Here is a 27,200-nt window from a genome sequence, read left to right on the forward strand (position 1 = left end):
ATACTGCAAAATATTCATTCATCAATGTCACTTCTAAGATATAGCCTGAAAGAATTAAACACATCCCTAATCACATAATTTTTGACTAAAGAATGACTAAGCACCAGGTAGAAAATGTCCACCGTTAATTTTCTATTTCCTTCAAGCAAAGTGTGGATATTTAAATGACATAAGTGCTGGTGATATAATTTTGGTGTCTTATCCTGTAATAAAAATACAAAAATCAATACCTTTAAGATTGAGAGACCCCTATCTTAAAATTTTATTGCCTATTAACCACTAATGTTTGCTTGTCAGTACATTTTAACATCTTGCCCTTGAACTCCTCTTTCATTTCTATCTATTTCCTTTCCTATACACTCTGCTGCACCTAAGTCCACCTCTAGTGTGACCTCATTGCTTTTCCCTGCTCTTGGTCACACCATTATTGTCCTCCATGACTTTGCTCCCTTGAGAACGTTTATTCAACCAATGTAATAACTCTCTTTTGGGTTAATATGGTTTACTAGTGATAAACAGATATGACTGCATAACTTTCAACTATTTTAACATACAGGGAAAACATGTTAAACCATAAGCCTTGTTATTATGCTTCATCATCACACTACAAAAGCTAATATTTTCAGCTATGCACCAAGAGTTTGTGAAACTAATTTTATCCTTATGGCGATTACTAGAGTTATTGACTTATTTTTAAGTAATTTATGACAAAATGTATTAATGAGTATGGAATCCAAAACATTTATATATAAAACTGAAAATTACCTACAAGTTAAAAAGTAGATTCAGTCAAGATACTGAGCCAGACATGCCTTGGAATGTTTGAGTGTCTCCTGCGGAGGCACTGGGTCAGCAGTGACCTGCTGTGGGGACAGGGGCTCTGGCTGTTGCAAACCTGGGGTTGCAGCTTGTGGCATAAGTCCTCTTGGAGGAGGTCGCCAATAGCCCCACCATAGAGCCACTGAGAAGACGACCAACAAACTGCAGAACAATTATACCAGAGAAGTTCTCGCACTGTTACAAACGTTCTAGGGCCAACAACAGATTTCCCAACCTGGGGATCCGGCAAAGGGACTGAGAACCCCCAGGGAATTTGACTTTGGAGGCCAGTGGGTTTGATTACAGAGCTTCCACAGGACTGGGGAAACAGGCTCTTGGAGGGCACAAACAAAACCTTGTGCGCAACAGGACCCAGGAGGAAGGAGCAAGGACCTCTCAAAAGACTGAGCCAAACTTGCCTGTGAGTGTCCAGAAATCTCTGGCAGAGGCGTGGGCTGGGGGCACTGAATACAATAGTCCTGGGAGCCGCAGTGTGTGCCTGCATAAGTCCTTTTGAAGGAAGCCAAACTACAGGGAGGGAACACAGCCTCACCCATCAGCAGAAAATTGGAATAAAGATTTACTGAGCATGGCCCTACTCATCCGAGCAAGACCGGGATACCCCCACAGTCAGTGCCTCCCATCAGGAAGCTTTCACAAACTTCTTATCCTTATCCACGAGAGGGCTGTGGGTGTGCTCAGTCGCTCATCTGTGTCCGACTACTCGTAACCCCATGGACTGTAGCCCACCAAGCTCCTCTGTCCATGGGGATTCTCCAGGCAAGAATACTGGAGTGGCTTGTAATATCCTTCTCCAGGGGATCTTCCCAACCTAGGGATTGAACCCAGGTCTCCTGCATTGAGCCAGATACCTTACCATCTGAGCCTCCATCCATCAGAGGGCAGACAGAATGAAAACCACAATCACAGAACATTAAACAAACTGATCACATGGATCACAGCCTTGTCTAACTCAACGAACCTGTGAGCCATGCTGTATAGGGCTACCCAAAATGGACGGACCATAGTGGAGAGTTCTGACAAAATGTAGTCCACTGGAGAAGGGAATGGCAAACCACTTCGGTATTCTTGCCTTGAGAACTCCATGAACATAATAAAGAGGCAAAAAGATATGACACTGAAAGATGAGCTCCTCAGGTCAGTAGCTGCCCAATATGCTCTGCAGAAGAGTGGAGAAATAACTCCAGAAAGAATGAAGAGTCTGAGCCAAAGCGAAAACAATGCCCAGTTTTGTATATGTATGACGATGAAAGTAAAGTCCGATGCTGTTAAGAAAAAAATTGCATAGGAACCTGGAACAAAATTGCATAAGAACCTATGAAAATTGCATAGGAATCATGAATCAAGGTAAATTGGGAGTGGTCAAACAGGAGATGGCTAGACTGAATACCGACATTTTAACAATCAGTGAACTAAAATGTACAAGAATGAGCAAATTTAATTCATATGACCATTATATCTACTAGTGTGGACAAGAATCCCTTAGAAGAAATGGAGTAGCCATCATAGTCAATTCACAGCCCTCAATTCATAGCCCTCAAAGAGTCTGAAATGCAGTACTTGGGGGCAATCTCAAAAACAACAGAAAGATCTCTCTTCATTTCCAAGGCAAACCATTCAGTATCACAGTAATCCAAGTCTATGCCTCAACCAATAATGCCAAAGAAGCTGAAGTTCAACAGCTCTATGAAGACATACAAGACCTTCTATAACCAACACCAAAAAAAACGAGGTCTGTTTCATCATAGGGGACTGTAATGGAAAGGTAGGAAGTCATGAGATGCCTGAAGTAAGAAGCAAGTGTGCTCTTGGAATACAAAGTGAAGCAGGGCAAAGGCTAAAAGAGTTTTGCCAAGAAACACAATGGTCAGAGCAAACACCCTCTTCCAACAACATAAGAGATGATTCTACACATGGACATCACCAGATGGTCAACATCAAAATCAGATTGGTTATATTCTTTGCAGCCAAAGATGGAGAAGCTCTATACAGACAGCAAAAACAAGACTGGGATCTGATTTTGGCTCAGATCATGAACTCTTTATTGCAAAATTCAGACTTAAATAAAGACAGAAGGGAAAACCACTAGGCCATTCAGAGGTGACCTAAATCAAATCCCTTATGATTATACAGTGGAAATGACAAATAGATTCAAGGGAGAGATATGATAGCAAGAATGCCGGAACAACTATGGATGGAGGTTTGTAACACTGTACAGGAAACCGTGATCAAAACCATCCCCAAGAAAAAGAAACGGAAAAAGCCAAAATCATTGTCTGAGGAGGCCTTGTGAATAGCTGAAAAGAGAAGAGAAGTGAAAGGCAAAGTAGAGAAGGAAAGATATATCCATGTGAATGCAGAGTTCCAGAGAATAGCAAGGAGAGACAAGAAAGCCATCATAAGTGATCAGTACAAAGAAACAGATCAAAACAATAGAATGAGAAAGACTAGAGAGCTCTTCAAGAAAATTAGAGATACCAAGGGAACATTTCATTCAAAGATGGGCACAATAAAGGACAAAAATGGTATGGAACTAACAGAAGCAGAAAATGTTAAGAGGTGGCAAGAATACACAGAAGAACTATACAAAAGAGATCTTCATGACCCAGATAACCACGATGAATGATCAATCACCTAGAGCCAGACATCCTGTAATGTGAAGTGAAGTGGGTCTTAGGAAGCATCACTGTGACCAAAGCTAGTGGAGGTCTTGGAATTCCAGCTGAGCTCTTTCAAATCCTAAAAGGTGATGCTGTTAAAGTGATGTATTCAATAAGTCAGCAATTTTGAATGCTCAGCAGTGGCCACGGGACTGGAAAAGGTCAGTTTTCATTACAATCCCAAAGAAAGACGATGCCAAAGAATGTTCAAACTGCCACACAATTGCACTCATCTCACACACTAGCAAAGTAATGCTCAAAATTCTCCAAAGTAGGCTTGAACAGTACATGAACCATGAACTTCCAGTTGTTCAAGCTATATTTAGAAAAGGCAGAGGAATCAGAAATCAAATTGCCAACATCTATTGGATCATAGAAAAAGCAAGAGTTAAAGAAAAACATCTACTTCTGCTTCATTGACTATGCTGAAGCCCTTGTGCAGATCACAACAAGCTGGAAAATTATTAAAGAGATTGGAATACCAGACCACCTTACCTGCCTCCTGAGAAACCTGTATGCAGCTCAAGAAGCAATAGTTAGAACTGGACATGGAACAACAAACTGTTTCCAAATTGTGAAAGGAGTATGTCAAGGCTGTGTATTGTCACCCTGTTTGTTTAACTTATATGCACAGTATATAATATGAAATGCTAGGCTGGAAGAAGCACAAGCTGGAATCAAGATTGCCAAGAGAAATATTAATAATCCCAGATATGCAGATGACACCACCCTTATGGCAGAAAGCAAAGAGGAACTAAAGTGCCTCTTGATGAACGTGAAAGAGAAGAGTGAAAAAGCTGGCTTAAAACTCAACATTCAAAAAACTAAGATCATTGCATCCGGTGCATCAATTCATGACAAAGAGATGGGGAAACAATGGAAACTGTGACAGATTTTATTTTCTTGGGTGCCAAAATCACTGCAGATAGTGACTGCAGCCATGAAATTAAAAGACACTTAGTGCTTGGAAGAAAAACTATGACCAACCTAGACATATTAAATGACCAACCTCTGCATATTAAAAAGCAGAGACATCACTTTGCTGACAAAGGTCCATAAATAAAAGCTATTGTTTTTCCAGTAGTCATGTATGGATGTGAGATCGACCATAAAGAAAACTGAGTGCAGAAGAATTGATGCTTTTGAACTGTGGTTTTGGAGAAGACTCTTGAGAGTCCCTTGGACTGCAAGGAGATCAAACCAGTGATTCCTAAAGAAAATCAGTTCTGAATATTCATTGGAAGGACTGATGCTGAGGGTGAAGTTCCAGTACTTTGTGATGTGAACAGCTGACTCATTGGAAAAACCCTGATGCTGGGAATGATTGAAGGTGGGATGAGAAGGGTCCGACAGAGGATGAGATGGTCTGATGGCATCACTGAGTGAATGGACAAGAGTTTGAGCAAGCTGCGGGGATCTGGTGATGGACAGGGAAACCTGGCATGCTGCAGTCCATGGGGTCGCAAAGTGTTGGACACGACTTAGTGACGGAATTGAATAGAACTTTAAAAAGTGAAAACAGATTATAGAATTTACATGAACCCAAAGTTTATTTTAGTAAAAGTGCTCAAAATTTTCCATAAACCTTCAGATTTTTAGATACCTTTTAAAACCAGTTTGAATCAGAGTTATTAACTATCTCATTTATCTTTCACAATTATAGAATTTACTTTTTACAATTATATATTTTACTTCCTAGTAAGACAGATCAATTGTTACAAAAGAACCACTATTCTAAGGTTGCATACCACTCACTATGCTACTTAGAAAACACACAGTGTAACCCTTGTGGTGTTTTGAAGGGTTTTCTTTCCTTCATAAATATTCTTTGTACTAACTGGTTCCTATTTCAGTTTCCCTTTTCATCAACATATATCCTTAAATAATGCATTCTCAAATATCTTCTTCTTCACTATGTATCAGTTAGTTGCAATTACTCATAAAGAGAAGGGAGATTTTTTCAAGTACAGTTTTTTTTTTTAAATGGAACTTCTATAGATTGCAGCCAGTTATTTTGTGTTTATTGTGAGCCCTATCTGTACTAGAAAATATTGCAGTAAAAAATCAATCTCAGTTTTTATGATGTTAAAATTAATCATAGTAGAAGCGGAAAAGTAAGTTTGTTTTTTCTATAATTAACATTTATTCATTCAATTTTGACAATTATTAGATATGCATTCTATATTTTTATTAAAATAATATCAATCAGCTTAACTAATGCTATCAACTTGCTTATTCTACAAAATATCTCTCCTACTTGTAAGAGGATGCTTTAATGTCACGGGATTTGAATTCTTGTATTTTAAATTATAGTTGTATGCTCAGGTCAAGAACCCTTGTCACTGGAAATTTCTCTTGTTGTCACCAAAGTCCTCTTACATCCTGACTTTTATAAAGAAAACCTATACTGACAAGATAGAGAAGTGCATAATGTTTTCTAGTTAGAGCTGCTATACAGAACTGTGATCTATTATCCACCTGAGAGCCATAAAAATGCTCAAACAACTTTACCCCACCATGTCCGATAATTATGTAATAAAAAAGCCAGGTTATTTCAGCACATAAAATGGTTCAACGTGATTAATTTTCTGAAAGCTTAAATTGAAAGTGCATGAGAATCATTAAGACCATACTTGGCCTGGGTTGTGAAAATCCATTACTGTCCTTCTCTGATACATCTCTTAAAATCTAGCACTTCTGTGCATTTTCTTTTTAATTATGAAGAACCATAGGTATGTCTATATATCCACATGAATATCCAACTCATCACATGAAATATACTTTTCTGTACAAATATTTTTTTCATAAGTTCTGTTCTCTCTCTCAGAGCTACTCATACCTTTCTTTCTATGTATTTCCTCATTAGAAAGTACGAAAAATGTTTCTTCAATGGTAAATATAATGTTAAATCATCATGAGTTATTTAACATTGCTGATACCGCTAGACACTGTCTGAGATATTGTTAGAATATATCATCTGGGTTTTTTATTCTTCAACTTTTAGTTTAGTTAGGTGAAAAGATTTATTGAGCCTGGAAGGTGGGTGCTACTACCTGTTTCTCAACAGTAAACAGACTCTCAATCAATACACTGAGCTGTTGATGTCTGGCCTCTAGTCATGCAGTTCTAAACATTATCAGAACCTCCAGGCCTATGTTCTCACGTTCTTCATTGCCCAAGGCAGCATTACTGGAAAGTATTGCTGTGTATGTAGGTCATTACCAAATTTTGACTGTTAAAGAAAACAGTTACAACACACACAGAAAAAAATAAAAAATCTTCAACCTGAAAGTTATGTATCATTTCTAAAGTCTTGCTGATCACACCATGATGGGAAATGGAAGGAGGCTCAAATGTTCACCAAAAGTGACTGTCCTTTACTCTGACCCAACCCCACTTCCTGCCTGCCTCGCCTCACCTCAGCCTTCTCATCCTTTCTCCTACTCTGTTTTCAAAGCATCGTCTGTCCAGCACAAATGTCCCACTTATATCATTTTACAGAGCAATTTAATTCTTATTACCTATCTCCAATGTTCATGCCTGTGAGCTAATTTGCTTCAGTCATGTCCGATTCTTTATGACGCTATGGGCTGTAGACTGCCAGCTTTCTCTGTCTATGGGATTCTACATGCAGGAATACTGGAGTGGGTTGCCAAGTCTTCCTTCAGGGGATCTTCCTGACCCAGGGATCAAACCTGCATCTCCCGTGACTCCTGCACTGCAGGCGGATTATTTACCACTGAGCCACCATGGAAGCCCATCTCTGATGTAGATCATAGCACAGGTGTCATGTGCCTCATCTTTAATCACCAAAGAGGCCAATCAAGATTATTTTCCTTCAGTAAAGATTAGAATGATGCTGCCACCCTCTCAGAGCAAGTCATTTCAGTCATTTCAGCTGCAAGCAGCTTTTTAAAACACCACTTTTTCTTTCCCTTTTCACTAACCTAGTCAGAGAGGAGCATTCATTCAATACCTGATACACCCATTCATTAACATTGCATTGTCATGACAGTGTATACCCTTTTCATACAATGAAAAGAATGATCTCATATTAAAATGTGTCATTAGTTTTCTCTCAAAGGGACCCTTAAATGCTGCCTTTTTCTATTTTGGTAGAGGTACAAAGTCAACCTAAATGAAGTATTTTCACTCTTTTAATATTATATATTCAGGGATATCACCATTTATATTTATATTGACATGTTACTTTAACTCGATCTATCAGTGAATTATGACTAGCTTTGTGTGCGTTTGGTTAATAATATAAACTAACATTAAAATGAGAATTGAAATAACATATTTAATAACACCTTAATAACATTTATATATAAAGTTATTTTTTCATGAAACAGATGCTATATCTGACTTTTAATATTTATCATAAATTTCATCTGGGGTTTTATTTGTTAATTTGGTCACAAATGTCAAGCACAGTCCTTGCTTTCTTTTTCTTCAGCTGAACTATTTAAGTGTTTGCCAGAATAGTAGGATACTGTTAATGAAAATTCTGAAAGCTTCATCATAACTTTAGTCTCCCATCTCTAGTTGTTGATTTTTGTCAATTTGTAGTTCTTTTTTAGTCTAATACTCATGTTACTGATTGGCATCATCATATGCCAGCCAAGTCTGAATTAAAATAAAAAGAGAATTATTCATAACAAATATCACAGAGATCATTAATTAATCCTGTTTTAATAAACAAGCCAGACAAACAAGCAAGTTCACAGAAGATTGTATTAGTGGAGAGGTGCTAATTGAAAGATCATTCAAGTGATGGCAAGTTTTAAGCATCAAAACTGAAAGAAGCAAAAAGTGATAGAATTCCTGAAGAGAGTCATTATAGCTGAAGAGAAAAAGTATTTCATATATCAGAATCAAGTCAAATAATTGGAAAGGACAAATAAGTAGAAATGAGTCTTGAGAAAACACATTTTCACTAAGTTGCTACCCGCATGGCTAAAATGTTTGTTGGGCTTCCCAGATGGCACTGCTCAAAGGCTCAGTGAGTCCAATTCTGTGAATCCATGGACTGTAGCCTGCCATGCTCCTCTGTCCGTGGGGTTTTCCAGGCAAAAATCCTGGAGTGGGTTGCCTTTTCCTTCTTCAGGGAATCTTCACAAATCAGGAAACAAACCTGGGTCCCCTGAATTGCAGACAGATACTCTACCAACTGAGCCACCAGGGAAAAAACCACCTGCCAATGCAGAAAATGCAAGATCCCTGGGTCAGGAAGATCCCTTGGAGTAGGAGATGGCAACCCACTCCAGTATTCTCGCCTGGAAAATTCCATGGACAGAGGAGCCTGGCAGGCTACAGTTCAGAGGCTGCACAGTTGGACATGACTGAGCAACTAAACATGCATACATAGAATGTTTGATTCGAAGTATTCCTGTAAACCCAACTTTTCATTCAGTGTTCAAAATTTATATCGACATCATAACTCTACACTTACTAGCATAGGGTTTAGACATAACTAATACTCAAAATGAGTAAATTACACTACTTTTCCCCCCTGTTTTCCCAGATGATTATAATATACTGAAGAGTTACACTAATTCATTAAGACATCGTGATTGATCTAAGAAAACTGTCATTTTCCAAGAATAGCATCTAAACTTTTATTTTAAAATATGACAAAAGGAATTTCTGGTACCAGTGAAGGCTCCATCCTTCATCTATTAATATAAATTATATCAGGCCATCTGATTATTAAGCAAAATTAAAAGGGAGAATTGGGCATGTGTAATGTGGCAAAGTTCCGTCACCATTGTTTAGTCTTTGGTTTTCTAAGAAAAGGAGAATTTTTTCTATCTTGGAAAAAAAAAAATCACATTTGGAGCAATAACCATATCTAGGGCAAAAATCTAGCATATATTTTAAATTTAAAAAGAGTGAAACTATATTTACTGAAATCACATTGAGTCCTAGCAAATATAAAATGTTGACACAGGTGGAATTATTTTACACGTGAAAGTTTCAGTTTTTCCCCCTAAATGAGGGCAGTTAATTAACATTCTACCAAGCTGGTTTCAGTGCTCTTCATTAGCTAACTTTCAATTGTCTATATCAACCCTGTCTTTCTGCTAAAGTTCTCTGTCAGCTTAATTAGTATTCTGTTGGTATAGAGCAAAGTGTGTAAAACAGAGATAAAACTAGAGACTCATCAGCTAGATTGGGACTCTTTAAAAGGGAGTTTACCTGGTGTTCTCTGTTCAATGTATTTTGCAGTTCAAACATTTCAGGTTAAATGTAGTCACAGAGGCACAATATTACTTCTACATTCTCTATAAATTATGATACTTTTGTCTTGGTCACTCCACACCTTTAAAAAAATACAGTCAAGTATCTTTCTATTTTTTTTTTTTTTTTTTAGCTTCATAAGCCTTAAAGGAAATTCCCCAATAATAATATTTAAAGGACAATTTCTCTCATTTCTTCTATTCAGGAAACAAGTTTATTGAATGCCCATAGTGGATAAGAAGCTGCTTTGTACCTTCATACATGATCTCCTTTAACTGTGACAACAAATCCATGAGGTAGATACTGTTTATCCTCTTACATCAAATTTCAAACTGTGTATGCAGCATGTCTCATTTAGTAAGTGAAGCACTTGTGATTTTGAATGATATTGTCTGTTTAACAATTCAGAGATCTAGCAGCTGTCATATATTATCTTTTTTTTTCTGTTTTCTGATGATTTTTAATTAATACTCAAAGTCCCACTGAAGAAAATGAAGGTATGACCTTCAGGGTTCTTTGTACTTGTTCAGTATTACCTTGTAAGATCCCAGAGGACTGAATCAGAAAGAGGCAATTCAGCATTTTTTAAGTCAACAAACATTTATTCAATTTCTATGTTATACTCACTGTTACTGACTGACTCTTGGGGAAATTAGTAACCAAAAGAGCAAAAATTCAGTCCTCATGGGCCTTACAATTTAAAGGAGGAGCCATGTTCCCTGCCTTTACTTCATCAGTCACCATGTAGACTCAGTTGTACATATATCAGACATTATTGGGAGTGCTAATGATCAAGTGACAAAGGTTTCTTCTATCAAATTATAGTCTAGTGGGATGAGAAAATAAAAACAAAAATAATCAAGTTACTGGGGTAGGAAATCTGTTCATCTTGTTCATCATTGTATATTCAATGCCTAGATTAGGAAAAGAAAAGAACTAACCTACAGCAAATGATAAGTTTTAAAAATTATAAATTCTTATTAGATATTTTTATTCTCAGAAGTTTCTCTTCATTGTCATATGTCAAATATTTCACCAAATAGATCTCTCACTCTTACCTTCTAATAATTTTTACTTCATATCACTAAGCTGGCATAATCACATCTTAAAAAATAAACCAGTATAACCCAGGTAAAAGAAGAGGCCACATGGGAATTTCGGCTTCCAAGACAAACACCTAACAATTGTATTCACAGTGAAACATTTTTGGGGGGGATGAATGCTGGATAAGAAGAGGTATTGTGACTGAAAAATATTTTGGTTATTACTTAGAAAGGAAAAGGAAAAATATAGAACATGTATCTGGCACCTAAATCTCTTTTGACTCAGAACCCAATCTACTGCAGTCTCATATCGGTGTTCTCAAAATTTTTGACCTCCAGGTCCCCTTTACAGTTTAAAAAATTGTTAAACCCAAAAGATTTTTTAATTTGGTTATACTTATTGGCATTTATCAAATTAGAAATTAAAATTGAGACATTTAATACACAGTAATATGCAGACATTTCAGAGCCTTATGAGCAAAGACATTATTTCATGTTGTGCAGAAAATAAACTCAGTACTAGGTACTTTTAAGATGAAAAGTTTAATTACTAAAATTAATCTAGAAAGTTGATATTTCTTCCAGAATTAAATAAAAAGTCATCCAGCTTTGTAGTCCTTTCATATTTCTATGGCTATTATTGGCCCATTTTATTTGCATACACATTATTAAAGCACATTGTTAATTTCTACAGAAAAAAAATCCTACTGGATTTAAAATTTAATATGTTCAATCTACAAATAAATTGATCCTTAACAATACTAAATCTTCAAAGTCCTGAAGATGATTTAATCTATTTGTTTAGGTTTAATTTAGTTTTTCCTACATATGCATTTTCAATGTAGACCCATTATACATATTCCATTAGATTTATTTCTATAAATGTTTACTGCTATAGTAAATAGCTAGTTATTAGTATAATTTCTATGTTATCTATAATTGTTTAAAAGCAACTGACTTGTATACATTGATCTTGTATCCAGGAACTTTGCTCAAGTCACTCATTAATTCTATTAGTTTGTGTGATTTTTTAAACCTTATACAATCATGTTGTTTTCAAGTAATAACATTTTTTTCTCTTTTGATTCTTTTCAATTTTATCACTTTTTTTTTTAAATTGCCCTTGCTATTTTCATCAAGTTTGTTTGCTGTTCTTTTATAAACATCAATTTTCAACTTAAAAAAATATATTCATTAATACTACAGATTACTTTCTAAGCACATCTTAGGTACATGTCAAATGTTTAATATGTTCTATTTTCAACCATCCAATGCTATTGCAGTCTTTATTTTGAAACTAGTCTGCTCATACATTTAGCAACATCAAATTCATGCAGAATTTCCATTGATTTAATTTTCTTCCAGTTTTTGACAATCTATCTTTAGGTATGAAATAGAGAATATTTATGCCTGTTTCAGTGCAAATATATTTGCATTACTTTTACCATCTTACTAAAGTGTTATTTACTCTGCTCATAGCATGCTTCTTTTTCATCTTCATCCTTCTTTGCAATCTGTTGAAGTATTAAGTTTCCCTTTGTTGAGACTGTCTATTCCCCTTTAACAAAACTCTAACAGAAATCAATATATCTCTTTTCTTCCCCTAGAAATAATATTCCTAAAACTTTAAGTCATCTCACTTTCCCATTGTACTATCTTTGCTATCCACTGTTTTTATTTCCTTGTTACTTTAAGCTCAATAATATATTATTATTATTATTATTTCACATGGTTGTTTAGGCAAGCATATTTAAATGTTTTCCGATTATCCATTCTTCTTGATTCTTCTTTATCATCTTCCTGAAGCACATTCCTCAAAAGTCCCTTTGATGGGTCTGTCAGTAGTAAAATCTTTCCATTTTTACATTTGAAATATATTTTCATTTCTCCCTCATCATTAAATCATAGTCTATTGCACTCAAAATTATAAACTTTATCACTTACAAGTCATTATTCCATTATGTATGGCTTAAATTGCTGCTGTTGGTAAATCAAAATAACTCACTTCTTTGAAAATAAACTCTTCATTCTCAATGTGTTTGGTGATTAAAAAGTTCGCTATGGTATTTCTTGATGTTGATTAATTTTTCTATAACCATTGTGGGATTAATTGTACTTTCCAAGCCTGAAATTGCATGCTTTGATGTTGTCTTTAAATTCTCCAATGTTCTCAGCAAGTATCTTTGAAATATTATCTCTCCCATTCTCTCTATTCCTTCACTTGGAAAACTTTATTATTAACAGATATACATACAATGTTTTATCGTGATTGCTTGTATCTTGATGTCTCTTTAATATACTTAAATTATATTACACATTTTATTTAAAAAAATTTATTTTGTTTTTGTAAGAATACACCATGAGATTTACCCTGCATTTTGGCTGGAATCTTAACTGCCATCTTGATTCCTCCTTTTTGCTCCCACACAGCATAAAATCAACAATTAACCCTTTTCCATATTATCTCCTCTTACCACTCACTAATCCACCAAAATCTCTCCCCTGAACATTAGTAGTTTCCTGGTTGGAATTTCTGTTAACATTCTAAATCACTCTTCCCCTGAACTGTTTTCATCATGATTAACAACATCATGTCACTCATCTTAAAAATCCATCAGTACCATTCACTTGTTCCCAGAACATAGTTGAGCATAACTCAATGTGATATTAGAACCCAAATAATATTATTGAGCCTTTACCGACCTACTTCTCGGTGCCTCCTCAGACTCTGGCTTTCTTGTTTCCTGGATGTGACAAGCTACTTCCTGCTCAGTGATTTTATGGACTCTGTTTCTTACCTTTTTCTTTTTTTTAAGTCTGGTAGACTTCTGCTATCATTTTTATTCCTCTAAATATCACATAGTCTTCCTTGTTACACTCTATTTAGTTAGTCATTCCCTTTTTCACATAATATTCATTGATTGAATCATAACTTTGACTTGTATTTCAATCATTATAGTGAATTTTGCATTTATTTGCTTAATGTTTGCCTGTCCTACAAAATTGTAAAGCTCCATGAAGAAAGAGTGAAATTCATATATATAGCTCTCTGTTTAAATCCCAGGTCTCAGCTAAATGACTCTTTTTTTTTTTTTAATGAACTTAATCTTAATTTTTTGACTTATAAATTTATATTGTCAATTATATGTCAAAGAATTGATGCTTAGAGACTCATAATCAAATATTTTAGTATGAGTTGGAAACTAAAAGTAGCCTATTTCATGAGCAGCTTAATCCTGGGAAGATCAGTCTTCACTTTAATTGTTTAACAAATTAATTTCAGCTATTCAATGTAAATTTTACTGTATTTCTTCGATAAAATAAGCTTACATAATTGTGTTTCCCATTTGTTGTTCAGTCGCTTGGTCACTTGACACACTTGGTCGTGTCAAACTCTTTGGGATGCCATGGACTGCAGCACACCAGGATCCTCTGTTCTTCACTATCTCCTGTATTTTGCTCAAATTCATGTCCACTGAGTCAGCAATGTTATCTAACTATCTTTTCCTCTTCTGACTCCTTCTCCTCCTGCCATCAATCTTTCCAGCATGAAGGTCTTGTCTGGTAAGTTGGCTCTTTGCATAAGGTGACCTAAGTATTTGAGCTTCAGCTTCAGCATCAATCCTTCCAATAAATATTGAGAGTTGATTTCCTTTAAGATTGACTGACTAGTTTGATCACCATGCAGGCCAAGGGATCTCAAGAGTCTTTGCTAGCACCACAATTCAAAAACATTAATTCTTCAGCCCTCAGCCGTAAAGAAGTTATGGTCCAACTCTCACATCCATACATGACTACTGGAAAACCCATGGCTTTAACTATACAGACCTTTGTTGGTAAAGTGATATCTCTGCTTCTTAATCTGTTGTCCGGGTTTGTCATAGCTTTCCTTCCAAAGGAGCAAGTGCCTTTCAATTTTATGGCTGCAGACCCAAATGCAGTGATTTTGGAGCCCAAGAAAATAAAATCTGTCATTCTCACCACTTTTCCTCTTCTATTTGACATGAAATGATGGGATCAGATGCCATGATCTTAGTTTCTTGAATACTGAGTTTTTAGCCAGATTTTTCACTCTCCTCCTTCATCTTCATCAAGAGGCTCTTTAGTTTGTCTTTACTTTCTGCTATTAGAATGGTATCATCTGCACATCTGAGGTTGTTGTTATTTCTTCCAGCACTCTTGATTTCAGTTTGTGACTCATACACCCCAGCATTTTGCATGATGTATTTGCATACAAGTTAAATCAGGAGGGTGACAATATACATCCTTTTCATACTCCTTTACCAATTTTGATCCAGTCAGTTTTTCCATGCCCAGTTCTAACTATTGCTTCTTGAGCTGCATACAGGTTTCTTAGGAGGCAGGTAAGGTAGTCTGGTATTCCCATCTCTTTAAGAATTCTCCAGTTTGTTGTGATCCTCACAGTCAAAGGCTTTAGCATAATTAATGAAGCAGAAGTAGATTTTCTTTTTCTGGAATTCCCTTGATTTCTTCATGATCCAACAAATGTTGTCAATTTGATCTCTGGTTCTTCTGACTCTCTGAAACCCAGCTTGTACATCTGGAAGTTTTCAGTTCACATACCTTTGAAGCATCTCTTGAAAGATTTTGAGCATTACATCACTAGCATGTGAAATGAGCACAATTGTGTGGTAGTTCAAACATTCTTTGTCATTGCCCTTCTTTGGAAATGGAAACTTTTCCAGTCCTGTGGCCACTGCTGAGTTTTCCAAATTTACTGGCATATTGTATGCAGCGCTTTAACAGCATCATCTTTCAGGATTTGAAAAAGCTCAGCTGGAATTACATCACCTCCACTAGTTTTGTTCATAGAAATTCTTCCTAAGGCCCATTTGACATCACACTCCAGGATATCTTGTTCTAGGTGATTGTCCACACCATCATGGTTATCTGGGTCATTAAGATCTTTTTTGTATAGTTTTTCTGTGAATTCTTGATACCTACTCTTAATTTCTTCTGCTTCTGTCTGCTTCCTTACCATTTCTGTCCTTTATCTGCCCATCCTTTCATGAAATATTCCATTGATATCTCCAATTTTCTTGAAGAGATCTATAGTCTTTCCCATTCTATTTTTTTTTTCCCTCTATTTCCTAGCATTGTTCACTTAAGAAGGCTTTGTTATCTCTCCTTGCTATTCTTTGGAACTCTGCATTCAGTTGGGTATATCTCTCCCTTTCTCCCAAGCCTTTTTTTCCTCAGCTATTTGTAAAACCTCCTCAGAAAACTACTGTGCTTTCTGGCATTTCTTTTTTTATGGGATGATTTTGGTCACTGCCTCCTGTAGAGTGGTACAAACCTCTGTCAGTCACTCTGTCTACCAGATCTAATCCCTTGAGTCTATTTGTCACCTCTACTGTATGACCAGAAGGGATTTAATTTAGGATATACCTGAATGGTCTAGTGATTTTCCCTACTTTCTCAATTTAACCTCAGTTTTGCTATAAAGAGCTCATGATTAGAGCCACTGTCAGCTCCAGGTTTTGCTTTTGCTGACTGAATAGAGTTTCTCCATCTTTGGCTGCAAAAAATATAATCAGCCTTATTTTGGTATTGACAGTTTGGTGATGTCTGTGTGTAGTGTAACCTCTTGTGTTGTTGGAAGAGGGTGTTTGCTATTACCAGTGTGTTCTCTTGAAAAAATTCTGTAAGACTTTGCCCTGCTTCATTCTGTACTCCATGGTCAAACTTGCCTGTTACTCCGGGTATCTCTTGACTTCCTACTTTTGCATTCCAATCCATTATTGATGAAAAGGGCATCTTTTTTTATGTTAGCTCTAGAAGTTCTTATAGGTCTTCACAGAACCATTCAACTTCAGCTTCTTTGGCATTAATGGTTGGGGCATAGGCTTGGATTATTGTGGTGTCGAATGATTTGCCTTTTAAACAAACTAAGATCATTGTGTGGTTTTTGAGACTGCACCCAAGTACTGTATTTTGGATTGTTTTGTTGATGATAAGGGCTACTCCATTTCTTCTGAGAGCTTCTTGTATATAGAAGTAGATCTGAATTAAGTTCACCCTTTCCCATACATTTTTGTTCACTGATTCCTAAGATGTAAATGTTTACTCTTGCCATCTCCTGCTTGACCGTATCCGATTTACCTTGATTCATGGACCTAACATTCCAGATTCGTATGCAATATTGTTCTTTACAGCATCGGACTTTACTTTCACCATGAGACACTTCCATACCTAGGAGACATACCCGTTTTGGCCCAGCCACTTCATTCTTTCTGGAGCTGTCAGTAATTGCCTTCCGCTGTGCCCCAGTAGCATATTGCACACCTTCCAACCTATGGGGCTCATCTTTTTGTGCCATATCTTTCTCTCACTAGCAGCTGCCAAATTTTAGGTTGGGCTTCCCAGGTACCTCAGTGAGAAAGAATCCGCCTGCCAAGCAGGAAACAGGAGCCTGATGGGTTACAGTCCATGGGGTTGCAAAGAGTCAGAGACAACTTAGTGACAAAACAAGAACAATTTTAGGCTACAGTATATTGGGTATATCTATGTCTGTATAATTTCATATTGCAGGAAATAGGTTTTATCGTATTTATTATTTTTTTGGTTTTTCACTGTGATGGCTTGTTAACTTAGGGTATCATTTAATAAAATAAAAAATATACGTTTCCAATACAGTATAAGAAAATGGATATTAGTATGATTTTTTTCCAATAAGATATTTACTCCAATATTTTCAAGAAAGATGTTAACATTGTAAAGCAAATGCTTACTCATCACAATGAAAATTTGAAAAATAAATCAAAATAGCAATAGTAACTTTGGATATCAGTCGCAGAATAATGGGATGACAAATACACGCAGAGACACACGTGCTCGGTCACAGGGTGGTGCCTGACTCTTTGCGACCCCACGGACTGTAGCCCACCAGACTCCTGTGTTCACGGCATTTTCCAGGCAAGAATACTGTAGTGGGCTGCCACTCAAAAAAAGAAAAAGATCATTTTAAAACATAAAATAATTTTGATATACATACATTTTAGAGTAACAGAAAATGAGCATAATTCAGTTCAGTTCAGTCGCTCAGTCATGTCCGACTCTTTGCGACCCCATGAATTGCAGCACACCAGGCCTCCCTGTCCATCACCAACTCCCAAAGTCCACCCAAACCCATGTCCATCGAGTTGGTGATGCCATCCAACCATCTCATCCTCTGTCCTCCCCTTCTCCTCCTGCCCCCAATCCTACCCAGCATTAGGGTCTTTTCCAATGAGTCAACTTTTCACATGAGGTGGCCAAAGTATTGGAGTTTCAGCTTCAACATCAGACCTTCCAATGAACACCCAGGATTGATCTCTTTTAGGATGGATTGATTGGATCGCCTTGCAGTCCAAGGGACTCTCAAGAGTCTTCTCCAACACCACAATTCAAAAGCATCAAATCTTCAGCACTCAGCTTTCTTCACCGTCCAACTCTCACAACCAGACATGACCACTGGAAAAACCATAGCCTTGACTAGATGGACTTGTGTTGGCAAACTAATGTCTCTGCTTTTAAATATGCTATCTAGGTTGGCCATGACCTTCCTTCCAAGGAGTAAGCGTCTTTTAATTTCATGGCTGCAGTCACCATCAGCAGTGATTCTGGAGCCCAAAAAAGTAAAGTCTCACACTGTTTCCACTGTTTCCCCATCTATTTCCCATGAAGTGATGGGACCAGATGCCATGATCTTAGTTTTCTGAACGTTGAGCTTTAAGCCAACTTTTTCACTCTCCTCTTTAACCTTCATCAAGAGGCTCTTAGTTCTTCACTTTCTGCCATAAGGGTGGTGTCATCCGCATATCTGAGGTTATTGATATTTCTCCCGGCAATCTTGATTCCAGCTTGTGTTTCTTCCAGCCCAGCGTTTCTCATGATGTACTCTGCGTATAAGTTAAATAAGCAGGGTGACAATATACAGCCTTGATGTACTCCTTTTCCTATTTGGAACCAGTCTGTTGTTCCATGTCCAGTTCTAACTGTTGCTTCCTGACCTGCATACAGGTTTCTCAAGAGACAGGTCAGGTGGTCTGGTATTCCCATCTCTTTCCGAATTTTCCACAGTTTATTGTGATCCACACGGTCAAAGGCTTTGGCATAGTCAATAAAGCAGAAATAGATGTTTTTCTGGAACTCTCTTGCTTTTTTGATGATCGAGCGGATATTGGCAATTTGATCTCTGATTCCTCTGCCTTTTCTAAAACCAGCTTGAACATCTGGAAGTTCATGGTTCACGTATTGCTGAAGCCTGGCTTGGAAAATTTTGAGCATTACTTTACTAGCATGTGAGATGAGTGCAATTGTGCAGTAGCTTGAGCATTCTTTGGCATTGCCTTTCTTTGGGATTGGAATGAAAATTGACCTTTTCCAGTCCTGTGGCCACTGCTGAGTTTTCCAAATTTGCTGGCATATCGAGTGCAGCACTTTCACAGCATCACCTTTGAGGATTTGAAATAGCTCAACTGGAATTCCATCACCTCCACTAGCTTTGTTCGTAGTGATGCTTTCTAAGGCCCACTTGACTTCCCATTCCAGGATGTCTGGCTCTAGGTGAGTGATCACACCATCGTGATTATCTGGGTCGTGACGATCTTTTTTGTATAGTTCTTCTGTGTATTCTTGCCACCTCTTCTTAATATCTTCTGCTTCTGTTAGGTCCATACCATTTCTGTCGTTTATCGAGCCTATCTTTGCATGAAATGTTCCTTTGGTATCTCTAATTTTCTTGAAGAGATCTCTAGTCTTTCCCAATCTGTTGTTTTCCTCTATTTCTTTTTTTTTTTTTTTTTTTTTTTTATTTTTTATAAATTTATTTATTTTAGTTGGGGGCCAATCACTTCACAACATTGCAATAGTTTTTGCCATATATTGACATGAATCAGCCATGGGTTTACATGTGTTCCCCCTCCTGGACCCCCCACCCACCTCCCTCCCCATCCCATCCTTCTGGATCATCCCATTGCCCCGGCCCTGAGCCCTTGTCTCATGCATCGAACATGGAATGGTGTTCTGTTTCACATATGATAATATACATGTTTCAATGCTATTCTCCCAGAACGTCCCACCCTCACCTTCTCCCTCAGAGTCCATAAAATTGTTCCATGCATCTGTGTCTCTTATTCTGTCTCGCATATAGGGTTATCGTTACCATCTTTCAAATTCCATATATATGCATTAGTATACTGTATTGTTGTTTTTCTTTCTGGCTTACTTCACTCTGTATAATGGGCTCCAGTTTCATCCATCTCAGTAGAACCGATTCAAATGTATTTTTTTTAATGGCTGAGTAATATTCCATTGTGTATATGTACCACAGCTTCCTTATCCATTCGTCTGCTGATGGACATCTAGGTTGCTTCCATGTCCTGGCTATTGTAAACAGTGCTGCGATGAACATTGGGGTACACGCGTCTCTTTCAATTCTGGTTTCCTCGGTGTATATGCCCAGCAGTGGGATTTCTGGGTCATATGGCAGTTCTATTCCCAGTTTTTTAAGGAATCTCCACACTGTTCTCCATAGTGGCTGTACTAGTTTGCATTCCCACCAACAGTGTAAGAGGGTTCCCTTTTCTCCACACCCTCTCCAGCATTTATTGCTTGTAGACTTTTGGATAGCAGCCATTCTGACTGGTGTGAAATGATACCTCATTGTGGTTTTGATTTGCATTTCTCTAATAATGAGTGATGTTGAGCATCTTTTCATGTGTTTGTTAGCCATCTGTATGTCTTCTTTGGAGAAATGTCTGTTTAGTTCTTTGGCCCATTTTTTGATTGGGTCGTTTATTTTTCGGGAATTCAGCTGCAGAAGTTGCTTGTATATTTTTGATATTAATTGTTTGTCTGTTGCTTCATTTGCTATTATTTTCTCCCATTCTGAAGGCTGTCTTTTCACCTTGTTTATAGTTTCCTTTGTTGTGCAAAAGCTTTTAATTTTAATTAGGTCCCATTTGTTTATTTTTGCTTTTATTTCCAATATTCTAGGAGGTGGGTCATGGAGGATCCTGCTGTGATTTATGTCGGAGAGTGTTTTGCCTATGTTTTCCTCTAGGAGTTTTATTGTTTCTGGTCTTACATTTAGATCTTTAATCCATTTTGAGTTTATTTTTGTGTACGGTGTTAGGAAATGTTCTAGCTGAAAAAGAAATAAAAGGAATACAGATAGGAAAAGAAGAAGTAAAACTCTCACTGTTTGCAGACGACATGATTCTCTACATAGAAAACCCTAAAGACTCTACTAGTAAATTACTAGAGTTGATCAATGAATATAGTAAAGTTGCAGGATATAAAATTAACACACAGAAATCCCTTGCATTCCTATACTCCAATAATGAGAAAACAGAAAGAGAAATTAAGGAAACAATACCATTCACCATTGCATCAAAAAGAATAAAATACTTAGGAATATATCTACCTAAAGAAACAAAAGACTTATATATAGAAAACTATAAAACACTGATGAAAGAAATCAAAGAGGACACAAACAGATGGAGAAATATACCGTGTTCATGGATTGGAAGAATTAATATAGTGAAAATGAGTATACTACCCAAAGCAATCTATAGATTCAATGCAATCCCTATCAAGCTACCAATGGTATTTTTCACAGAACTAGAACAAATCATCTCACAATTTGTATGGAAATATAAGAAACCTCGAATAGCCAAAGCAATCTTGAGGAAGAAGAATGGAACTGGAGGAATCAACCTGCCTGACTTCAGGCTCTACTACAAAGCCACAGTCATCAAGACAGTATGGTACTGGCACAAAGATAGAAATATAGATCAATGGAACAAAATAGAAAGCCCAGAGATAAACCCACGCACCTATGGACACCTTATCTTCGACAAAGGAGGCAAGAATATTCAATGGAGAAAAGACAATCTCTTTAACAAGTGGTGCTGGGAAAACTGGTCAACCACTTGTAAAAGAATGAAACTAGAACATTTCCTAACACCGTACACAAAAATAAACTCCTCTATTTCTTTGCACTGGTCGCTGAGGAAGGCTTTCTTATCTCTCCTTGCTATTCTTTGGAACTCTGCATTCAGATGGGAATATCTTTCCCTTTCTCCTTTGCTTTTCACTTCTCTTCTCTTCCCAGCTATGTGTAAGGCCTCCTCAGACAGCCATTTTGCTTTTTTGCATTTCTTTTCCATGGGGATTTTCTTGATCCCTGTCTCCTGTACAATGTCATGAACCTCTGTCCATAGTTCATCAGGCACTCTGTCTATCAGGTCTAGTCCCTTAAATCTATTTGTCACTTCCACTGTATACTCATAAGGGATTTGATCTAGGTCATACCTGAATGGACTAGTGGTTTTCCCTACTTTCTTCAATTTAAGTCTGAATTTGGCATTAAGCAGTTCATGATCTGGGCCACAGTCTGCTCCTGGTCTTGTTTTTGCTGACTGTATAGAGCTTCTCCATCTTTGGCTGCAAAGAATATAATGAATCTGATTTCAGTGTTGACCATCTGGTGATCTCCACGTGTAGAGTCTTCTCTTGTGTTGTTGGAAGAGGGTGTTTGCTCTTACCAGTGCGTTCTCGTGGCAAAACTCTATTAGCCTTTTCCCTGCTTCATTCTGTACTGCAAGGCCAAACTTGCCTGTTATGCCAGGTGTTTCTTGACTTCCTACTTTTGCATTCCAGTCTCCTATAATGAAAAGGACATCTTTTTTGGGTGTTAGTTCTAGAAGGTCTTATAGGTCTTCATAGAACCGTTCAACTTCAGCTTCTTCAGTGTTACTGGTCAGGATATAGACTTGGATTACTGTGATATTGAATGGTTTGCCTTGGAAATGAACAGAGATCATTCTATCGTTTTTGAGATTGCATCCAAGTACTGCATTTCGGACTCTTTTGTTGACCATGAGGGCTACTCCATTTCTTCTAAGGGATTCTTGCCCACAGTAGTAGATATAATGGTCATCTGAGTTAAATTCACCCATTCCAGTCCGTCTTAGTTCGCTGATTCCTAGAATGTCAACGTTCACTCTTGCCATCTCCTGTTTGACCACTTCCAATTTGCCTTGATTCATGGACCTAACATTCCAGGTTCCTATGCAATATTGCTCTTTACAGCATCGGACTTTGTGTCTATCACCAGTCACATCCACAGTTGGGTATCGTTTTTGCTTTGGCTCCATCCCATCATTCTTTCTGGAGTTATTTCTCCACTGATCTCCATTAGCATATTGGGCACCTACTGACCTGGGGAGTTCATCTTTCAGTGTCCTATCTTTTTGCCTTTTCATACTGTTCATAATAACATAGAATAATTTTATTAGTGCAAGCTTTATGAGTGAAAAAATAAGCATACTTTACTAAACAGTGCCGACTGAGGAAATGGTTGGGAGTATAATCTCAAATATGTTGTCAAAGGCTAAAATCTTTCATAAATTGCATTATATTCATTTAAATTACTTCAAGTAATATTTTTTTTCTTTTCAGGGAGGAAACAATTTTTGCCACTGCTTATTATAAAAACCACAGAATACCAGTGTATCAGTTAGAAATGATTTGTGTCCAGGAATTTTGAGCTAAATTTATGTGAATATTTTATGACAAAGTTAAGGAAGACTTAGTTACTTACAGAAAAAAATATCAGTGATCCATTTTTCTTTCTTGTTTAGAGAACTAGTTGACTACTTTGGCTGCAAATGTTTATCTAAATAATTTTACACTTTTATAAAGTTTACCATATTTATTTTCATGTGTCAGCACAATACAGTTTTTAATCATTTAACCATCCAAAGGTTAGTTAAAAATTTAGAAATGTAGAGTTAAGAAAGTATTTTAGGAAAGTATATTCTTCTTGCTACTTCTTTTATTGAAATTGTATCATAAGGATTTCTGAGCATTTCAAGCACATGTTGAAAATACCATTTAAGAGTTTGTAAACTTGTGGAAGCAAAGTGAAATAAATTTGGCCAATGACAAATTATACAAATATATCCATTTCTAAATGATAATTATAATACTGCAAATATGTCCTATAATCTGCTGAAACTGTACTATATATTCATTTATAACTGTTAGGATGATTATTATCCATATGAGTAGCTAAAAAGGAGTCATAAGAGGAAATCAAGAAAGTATTTATATGTGGCTATTTTACTGAGGGTTTTTAAACTTTATCAGAAGGTGGTACTAAGGCGGGAAACTCATGCATTGACATACATTTCTTGAGCAAATAAAAAGGAATTTTCAGCACCTCTCCAGTTCACATTTCTTAGTAGGCTCATCCTCCCAATTTCTTGGCAAAACCAGAGAGTTTGTGGTCCCATTAAACCTTGGGTTGTACTCCTCAGTGGTTCACTATAGTTTGCTTAGCATTGTCTAGGCTTCTGATTTCCTTGAAGGAAAAAAAATATCCATACAAAACACTAATAAATTAAAACTCCCGAGACAACCTGATTACCTGTATTGGCTTCAAAACTCACAGCAAGTAGCTTTAGAACTGTTTGTTAAACTAGTAGAAAACATTTATGTCTTTTTTTCCACTTCATAGATCTGGAAAGTTTTAGAAACAATCATTTTCAGAAACAACATTTTACCTAATAATATCTTCTCAACATAATCTTTAGGGAGTAAGATATACCATGAAAATTTGGCATATTGTCATGTAGAGGCATACCTTAGAGGTACTGAGAATTCAATTTCAAACCACTGCAATAAAGGTGAAGTAGCAATGAAGTGAGTCAGCTGAATTTTTTGGTGTCCCAATTTATATAAAATTTATATCCACAGTCTACTGCAACTTATTAAATGTGTGATGCCATTATGTCTAAAAAGAGAATGTACTCTTTAAAGGACTTTACTGCTAAATAACACTAGCCATCATGTAAGCCTTCAGTGAGTCATAATCTTTTTGCTGGTTGTTGCTGTTGCTTAGTCAGTCAGTTGCTTTGTTGTGTCTGACTCTGCAACCCCGCGGACTGCAGCCCACCTGATTCCTCATGGGGATTCTCCAGGCAACAATATGGGGTGGGTTGCCATGCCCTTCTCCAGGCCACCTTTCCCAGGAGTCTAAAAACCTGGCCCACAGGTGGAGTGCTTTATTTTGATGTTGATGACAGCTTACTAACTGGGCTGGTAGTTGCTAAAGGTGAGGATGGTTGTGGCGATTAAAAAAAATAAGATAATAATGAAGTTTGCCACAGTGACTGATTCTTCATTTCACTAACAGTTTCTCTGTAGCATGCAACATTGTTTAATGCTATTTTACCCACAGAGTTTCCAAATTGGAGCCAGTTCTCTCAAACCCTGCCATTGCTTTATTAACTAAATTTATGTGATCTCTAAATCCTTTGTTGTCCTTTCAAAAATCTTCACAGCATCTTCACCAGAAGTAGATTCCATCTTAAAAAAACACTTTATTTGGTCATCCATATCTTAAACTCTAACATAAATTGGTATTCTGATTTATTCCCATGGTTTAAATTTTAGTACTAACCCTACATTTCAGATTGACAAATAGTACAGGATAAATATTTTTTGAATTAAAAAAAGTGTCTTCAAATGTCATAAAGAAAATCTTAGAGAGATAGAGAACTTGAATTAATTATTTCAAACTGTCTTAAAAATTGGGCATATGTAGTTACACTGTGTTATATAAAAAACAGACTAAGTTTGGGTGAAATTTTGCAAATTTTAAAATATTTTTATAATACATTTCATAAATAACATAAGAAACTAAAACAGTCTGTTGAAATAAAAATATAGACAGCACTTTAATAGTGAAAGTAAATTTTGAATCTTGATTAGAAAATATTTTGATACATTTAAAATTACAATTTTGAAGAGCAAAAGCAATTAAAATAGCAAATTTCCATACTTTAAACAATAATTTTCTTTTAAAACCTCTTATTTGACATTGTAGCAGGTATTAATATTCTTTTGTTCATTCAATACTTATTTCAGTGACTAATTATAGAGTCTCTCTTATGTTCCAGATAGTATTCTGGGGTCTGGAGAAAAAGAAGTGGGAATAAAAATATCTCCTTAAGGTCTGGAACCTATATTTTTGTGATTAACTTTTATCAGTGACTCTTTAACATATTTATTTATCTATATATATGTGCAAAAGCCAGTATAGGTAATTTTCAAATAGTGATATAAGCTTGACTTTTTATGAATTAAGAAAGTGTTTTTATGGTTTTATTCTCTCATTTATATGCTCTGTAATACTTTGTTTTGTAGATATCTGTTGGGTTGGTTAAAAAGTTCATTCAGGTTTTTCTGAAACATCTTTCAGAAAATCCCAACAAATTTTTTGGCAAACCCAATGCCTATTCAACTTGTATTTGGAGACATCATCTCAGACCCAGAGTTGAGAGTAGTATTCTTCATGACAGTATTAGAGCATTTGTCTGATGTGTGAAGATTGTCCCCAGAGTCTTGTAGTTGTAGGACTCACCTTTTTAACTTGTATTTTAGAGGATCAGCATTACCATCACCTTTTGCTCTCACTGTAGTTCACAGTTGATCTAGTCATGACTCTACCCTTTAGTAGTTGATTCTCAACACAAAATCCAGAGATCCTTTAAAAATACAACTCTCTTGCCCAAACCTCCACAAGCATACTCCATTTGATTCAGAGTTAAAGTGTATATCCTTAGAAGAATCTACAATGACCTACCTGTGTCAAATTACATTGTACTCTATCCCTGTTATGCCCTCATACTTATCTCTGATTTCCTCTACTATCCTCTCTCTCTCCCTACATTCCAGTCACCCTGACCTCCTTGTTTTCCTTGAATTACAGGCAATGTTTGTATTCTACCCTTTCCCATTGCTTGGAATGTTTTCCCAGATAAAACTAACTGAGTGTTTACCTTCAATCTTTGCTGAAATCATCTACTTTCTCATAAAGTCTGCACTAGCCAACTTATTGAGTCTTGTAACCTTCCTTTCCAGTTCAAATGACAAAATTCTCTTTGCTTTTTTCTACATTTTTACTTTTCCATAGAATTGTTGAAAGTAATTTACTTAGGCATGTGTCCTTGCATGCTCAATCACTTCAATTTATCTCCTCCTGCTTGCAACCCCATGGATTATAGCCTACCAGGCTCCTCTGTCCATGGGATTTCCAGGCAAAAATACTAGAGTGGTTTGCCATGACATCCTCCAGGGGATATTCCCTACCCAGGGATTGAACTCAGGTCTCCTGCATTGCAGGTGAACTTTTTACCACTGAGCCACAGTCAGTCAGTTCAGTCACTCAGTTGTGTCTGACTTTTTGAAACCCCGTGGAATGCAGCACACCAGGCTTCCCTGTCCATCACCAACTCCTGGAGCTTGCTCAAACTCATGTCCAGCGAGTCAGCAATGCCATCCAACAATCTTATCCTCTGCAAGTTTATTAGTTGAATATTCACATCAAAATACTCTCTAG

This window comes from Giraffa tippelskirchi, chromosome 11, assembly GCF_054371585.1.
Source record: "Giraffa tippelskirchi isolate mGirTip1 chromosome 11, T2T-mGirTip1v1.2.pri, whole genome shotgun sequence".
Lineage (NCBI taxonomy): Eukaryota > Metazoa > Chordata > Mammalia > Artiodactyla > Giraffidae > Giraffa > Giraffa tippelskirchi.